Source organism: Panthera pardus, unplaced genomic scaffold (assembly GCF_024362965.1).
Source record: "Panthera pardus isolate Hobbes unplaced genomic scaffold, ASM2436296v1 HiC_scaffold_8, whole genome shotgun sequence".
NCBI classification, from domain to species: domain Eukaryota; kingdom Metazoa; phylum Chordata; class Mammalia; order Carnivora; family Felidae; genus Panthera; species Panthera pardus.
Genome location: NW_026527013.1, coordinates 15,104,717 through 15,111,309, shown reverse-complemented (window position 1 = coordinate 15,111,309; position 6,593 = coordinate 15,104,717). Strand labels below are relative to the sequence as shown.

The following is a 6,593-nucleotide window of genomic DNA, read 5'->3' as shown; positions in this document are numbered from 1 at the left end:
TATCGGGCTCTGTGCTGACAGCTCAGAGCCTGGAGCCTGCTTCTGATTCTGTGTCTCCCTCTCTCTCTCTGCACCCCCACTCGTGCTCTGTCTCTGTCACTCTCAAAAATGAATAAATGTTAAAAAAAATTTTTTTAATGGATTCAAAGCCCTTTTTGAGATAATAAAGTCTCTGTCTTCGGCATTAAAAAAAATTAATCTAGTTTATTTTCTTCCACCGATTTTTTATTTATTTATTTATTTATTTTATTTCTTTTTTTTTTCACGTTTATTTACTTTTGAGACAGAGAGAGAGACAGAGCATGAACGGGGGAGGGTCAGAGAGAGAGAGGGAGACACAGAATCTGAAACAGGCTCCAGGCTCTGAACTGTCAGCACAGAGCCCGACGCAGGGCTCGAACTCACGGACCGCGAGATCATGACCTGAGCCGAAGTCGGCCGCTTCACCGACTGAGCCACCCAGGCGCCCCTCTTCCACCGATTTTTAAGATAAAAATTTACACTTGCAGCAGATGTTGCAAGGGTAGACTTCTTGCACAGACAGATCAAGACGTTTGTTTGTCTTCAGACCCTTGCCAAGAGTTAAGCAATCATTGAACATGGCATCACATCCACTTTGGTCCCCATGAAGAGTTTTAGCACACTCCTATCAAATACATACGATGTGAAAGACGTGGTGCTAAGCTAAGTGTGGGTGGAGAAGCCCCTGCAAGTGCTAGAAGGAAGGGGGACCGCAGGGGGTGAGGTGAGGGGTGGATTACAAACCTTAGGTGGTAGCGTTCATTCATTCATTCAACAAGTCTGGCTATGGCGCGCTCTCCTGAGCTGTTAAGACACTTCAAAACCACCAGAGGGGATGACTGTGGGGCTGAGGCTGGAGCTGCAGTAAGAAAGTGTGATGAGGGCTCTTTGCCAATTTCCATTCTGTTTTCCCAATTCAGAGGGAAATTTCCCATTGTTTCTCACCTGCTCCCAAGGCAACAGATGAGTTGCGAGCTGTTTACACTAGCAAGCAAGCTGTATTGATCTATAAACCTAGTAACGCATATTAAAATGATTTCTTAGCAATAATCCTTTAACTAAAAACTTACATTTTGGATGCTGTAAGGGAAAATCATGCACTCCATCACGGCCCCCAGCAATGCCGAAGTCCAGAGCAGCGAGATAGGCTCACCTCAAGATTTAATCTTGTTTCCAAACCTTTGCAGAGAGAACTGTTTCTTTCATAGCAACCTGGTATTTTCTCTCACCTGCAGGGGAGAGGAAACCCATATTCAGGCGACCCAGAAAAAAATAAAATAAAATAAAATAAATAACCAAACAGGCTCAGCGGGAGAGGGTGGCCCTCTGGGGTATTCTTTTTTTTTTTTTTTTTTTTTTTTTTTTTTTTTTTTTTTTTTTTTTTACGTTTATTTATTTTTGAGACAGAGAGAGACAGAGCATGAACGGGGGAGGGTCACAGAGAGAGGGAGACACAGAATCGGAAACAGGCTCCAGGCTCCGAGCCATCAGCCCAGAGCCTGACGCGGGGCTCGAACTCACGGACCGCGAGATCGTGACCTGGCTGAAGTCGGACGCTTAACCGACTGCGCCACCCAGGCGCCCCCCTCTGGGGTATTCTTGACCCATCGCATCATACCCAGGCTTGGGGGTGGAGAGGGCAGACGCTTCTAGAATGCTTTAGCCCCATCTCAAGTTTCTGAATTAACATTCTTCAGGTCCTCTTTCCCCAGATCTTTAAGCACCCAAACAATCAGGAAGAAAGTGTTTTTTATTTTTTTTTTTAACGTTTATATATTTTTGAGAGACAGAGCAAGACAGAGTGCGAGCCGGCGCGAAGAAGAGAGAGAGGGCAACACAGAATCTGAAGCAGGCTCCAGGATCTGAGCTGTCAGCACAGAGCCCAACGTGGGGCTCAAACTCATGAACCGTGAGAACATGACCTGAGCTGAAACCAAGAGTCAGACGCTCAACCCACTGAGCCACACAGGTGCCCCAGGAAGGGTTTTTTTTTGCTTTTTAAATGTTTATTTTTGAGAGAGAGAGAGAGAGAGAGAGAGAGAGAGAGAGAGAGAGAGAGCGTGAACGGGGAGAGGCAGAGAGACAGAGCATCTGAAGCAGGCTCTGTGCTGACACAGAGCCCAACATGGGGCTCGACCCCACAAACTGAAATCATGACCTGAGCGGAAGTCCGATGCTCAACTGACTAAGCCACGCAGGTGCCACAGGAAGGTTTTGAAGATAATGGCTACATTAGGGATGAGCTTCTGCAGAATAAACACCATTCGCGACCGTTCTCTGAACAGATGCCCCAAGATGCTGAATAAGCAATATGACGTGAGGACAGGGGAAGGGAATCATGAGCTTTGTCTCCTTGGTTAGTCAAATTCTTCCAGCAAATCCCAATGAAAGAGCTCTTGCCATTGAGGACCATTCAATACAGGACTGCTGGTGCACAGGGGACAGCTTCCTCCCCAAAATCTCAAAGAGCTGCCCCCAAATGCCAACTAAAACAAAAAGCCCCATCCGAAGATCCTGGTTTACTTCAGGCCCTAATCCTTCCACATCTTTCTACGTAATAAGGTAGAACTCTCATCCTGGGACTTCGGGGCGACAGCGCCTACCTAGGTCAGACATCCAGACCCTTCCTGCTGCTTCATCTCTGAGGGAAGAATGAGGCAGGTCTTGAGATGTATGCCCAAACCAGCTACTGTCCCTGCTCTCCAACCTGCCTCCCACTTCCAAGCCACGATTTTAAACTATGTTTAAAACGGACTATGGTGCAAAATATGCCTGGGCCTCACAGGTTTAGCGGGTGAGAAAGACCCTTGAGGCCTGGAGGAGGAGACTCCGTGGGCAATGCCTAAGAAAGGGGCGGGGCCCGAGGCCAAGGCGGACTGAGGGCGTGGTGGACGTGGTGGGGGCGTGGCGTCTACGAGGACTTGCTGGGCGAGGCAGGGTGAGGTGGGCGGGGCTGCGGGCGTGGGGCGTGGCTGGAGGACGCGGCGGTGACTTGCTGGGGCGTGGCGGGGCGTGATAAGGTGGGGTGGGCGGGGCTGCGCGTGTGGGACAGGGGCGTGGCGGACGCGGCGGGGCGTGACGTCGGTAGGGACTTGTAGGGAGGGCGTGGGTGTAGGGTTGAAGCTGGGCAGGGCCGGGCGGGGCCGGAGCTGGGCCGGGCGAGGGGGGCGGGGCCGGAGCTAGGCGGGGCTGGAAGGGGCGGGGCCCAGCGGCCTTTGGCTGGATCTCACCGGGCGGTTGGCGCCGTTAGTCTCGCGGAGTCGAGCCTGTCGGTGTTCCTAGTTCTGAACGCCCGCCCTATCGCCATACAGTGGATAAACCGCTCTCTGGTTAGGGTGGGACAGACTGCAAGGAGGCCCCGCCTGGCCCGGCCTCCGGGTAGAGGGCACTGCTCAGGGCGCAGGAACCTGTTGAAGCCACGGCAGCAAGCCAGTGAGGAAACTGCTAGGACCCCCAGGCGAGGATGTAGGCAGGTGGAGAACGAGCCGGTTCATCCATGAAACTGTCCCAAGGGCTTACCGAGTGAGTTTCTGGTGAACGTTTTCACCGCTGAAGGCAGAAGAGGTTTGCTCTAGAAGACACCCCTCTTGGTTTGGGCCCACGTTTTTTGGGGGGAGGGGGGGGAGCGTGCATCTATCTCCCCACCTGGGGCCCCACAGCCCTCCCTCAGTGAAAGCAGGCAGCTCGAGAGGGTGGCAGTGTGCAGGGGTTGGCGAGGCTTGGAGGCCCCGACCCCGGGCCCTGGGCAGCCCGCACACCGCCCGCCGCCCCGGCCCGGTGGGCCGGGTGGGACGCGCGGAACCCCTTCCAGGCACGCTTCTTTTCCTCGTCTGGGCCCTCCCAGGACCCTTTGCACTCTGCAGCCTCTACACTCCTTATGTGGCCTCTGAAGTCTCTGGAAGCCACCCTCATTATTGATCTGTCGTTTCTCCTGACAGGCCTGTGCACTTCTCAATTGCACAGCGAACCCGAGGTGGAGACTTGGGGAGAGTACCATACAAGCTGCCAGGAGGCTGGGACCTGGCGCCTGCTCTGGAGTCTAGCTTCCTTCTGAAATATCCAGGAAGATAATAAGGGGATCCCGTGCCCATCCGCGGCTCCTCCTTCAGCTCACGCTCAGAGGTGGACTTTGAACCCCATTCCCCAGGCGTGGATGTCCCCCTCCTCTTCTCCCTGACCCTTCCTTTGGTGCCCATTTGCCCAATCTTGCCAGCCCCCCCCCCCCCCCCCCCCACCATTTCTCTGGTGCGGTTCTCCGTGCCTCCCCAGATCCCTTCCTTTGGCTGAGGGAGACTTCCAAGGGCAGGGGGTTCCCAGCCGGGATGGACTTGGTCTCCCCTTTTCTCTGTCTCCTACAGTTCTATTTACAGCTTTTTCCCCAGATGTTCTTGGCTCTTCTCTCTCCCTAAGATAATCCTTTCACCATCTCTTGGTTCACCTCCTCGTGTTCCCTTACCTTCCGTCTTTCCCTCAACCTTCCGGCTCCTCCTAGCCGTGAACAAGCGGGTTTTGTGTGCCGGCCATTGGGCACAGCTTGTTGTCATCCTTGATGTGTTTAAAACTCACTTTGCAGGTCTGCGAAGGATAAATAGTTCTCCACTTTTGTCTGAATTGTTCAAGGCCACGGAGCAACTCGTTAGAATCGGAGCCACAGTCAGGAGATCCATCTACACCTCAGCTGCTGTATGGATGAAACCTCTTTTCTTGTCGTCTTGCCTACAGTTCCTTTTCTCTCCTAGGATGGTTGTGGCACCTTGGAGACAGACCCAGGAGCCATAGTCATAGAACAGACCAGGGTCTGGCCACCTGTGGACCTCCTGTCCATGCCCATAACCAAAGACCACCAGGAACAAAGTTGGATTTACTGATTTGTTGCCGACGACGTACGGGTATAGCCGAGGAGTCCTGGGGCGTCTCAGTACGAAGGTGTTACAAGGGACTTATAACAGAACTTGTGTTAAAAACCGTAGCGGGGGGGGTGGAGTTTCAAGGAAGCGGGGGGTTCATTCTGGACTGCATGCTTTCAGGAAGCAAGATCCATTCTGTGATTGAGCATCTCAATTTTCATAGAGAAGCTGAGACAAAGGCAGAGCTAAAACTGCGGTTGGTAACCAGACAGCCATCGCTGGGGGGCGGGGGATGTTGGGTGGTTTTTGTGGTTTGCACAGTGGCCTTCATTTTGTCTGTGCTTGGACACAAGCGTGGAATCGTCCTGTTTGGTCAGGCCTTGTCTGATGGTGGCTATCCAAGAGACTGGCTCTGTTCAGGCCTAGCTGTGAGCACCTGGCTGATCAGAGCTAGCTGCCAGGGACTACTTTTCTCTTTCTCACCGCAATGGCAAAGCCTTGGCCTTCAAGGGCCAGCCTTCTGTCCATCCTAGTCTCATATCTTCATGTTGGGATAAGGATCATCACACTGGAAAAGGAAGAGGGATGGACAAGAACAGGGAGGGGGAGTTTCCTGGGGGTGGGGGTGAAATAGCAGCCTAGCTTAGGGTGTTCATGGCTCTGTGACTTGAACGGATCCAGGGTTCCCTTCCTCTATTGGAGGAAGCTCTGATAAAGAGGTGGGGGGAGGGCAGTAAATGGCCATTCTTAGTACAGATAGTCCTCACTTAGAAACACGATCCATTCTCTTAGGAAACCTAGGTGGAGTGATCATACGTCCCAATTTTCTGGTACATTCCTGCTCTCAAGTGTTACAACTACTCGATTACTGTGGATATAGTTTTGCTACATATTTTATAGAATTCAGATTGTTTAGTGAAGGGAATCCATTACTTGTCTGACCCTATGAGGAGCAGACAGCAAAATGGAATTAGAAGTGCAAGAGATTTATTAGTGGGAACACCTGTGAGGGATCAAGGGTTTGAGGGAGCAGGAGCCAGCAGGGGGAGCCCTCTGCAGTTCGGCAGGGGAGGGTGGGGGGTGGGGTGGAGGGGATGCTTGTGCGGGCTGACCCGGGGAGAGAGGGACTGGGTAGGGAGAACCACGGGCCGCAGTGCACTTCTGAGAAAATCTTGGCCAAGCTGCTGGGGACTCCCTATGTTTACCTGCCTCATCAGAGGAGTCCCCTTATTTAGCGGGACAGTGTGGCCTCGATGCCCCTGTCCTGCTCAGTCATTGCTCAGAGGCAGCGAGGGAAAGACTGGCCTCCTGTCCCTGGGGGGCAGCAGCCGAGGCTGGGGCTCTCTTGTAGACATCTGGGCCACCCCCCCCCCGGGGGGCCATACATTTCTTCAGTGGACAGTTCGCTTATTTTGAGCCATTGAACCAGTTTAAGTGCCCCCAGAAGCGGGCACCAGGATGGGATTAGACATGCAAGAGATTTATTGAGGGGAATGGCCGGCAGGATGAAGGGGGGAAAGAGAAGAGAGGGAAAAAAAAAACAAACACAAAACCCTACACAAATGTGATACAACCTGTGTACTACTGGTGAAGAAATAAATTCACAGAAGAGGGTTGTTTGTTTTTTAAGCCTCTGTTAAGTCACGTGTGCTGAACTTTGGCGTGGGAAATACGGTTTCTTCATAAACCATGGAATCTGATACCTCAAACAAGGTCTGCCTCTAT

The 6,593-nt window shown here is 52.4% G+C and overlaps 1 long non-coding RNA gene across 1 annotated transcript; it reads left to right on the top strand.

Moving 5' to 3' along the window:
- The first annotated feature begins 3,259 nt into the window (after positions 1–3,259).
- Positions 3,260–4,875, top strand: LOC128775517 (uncharacterized). Its single transcript, XR_008420225.1, has 2 exons — positions 3,260–3,543; positions 3,960–4,875. It is a non-coding gene; the product is annotated as an uncharacterized LOC128775517 (long non-coding RNA).
- The last annotated feature ends 1,718 nt before the right edge of the window (positions 4,876–6,593 follow it).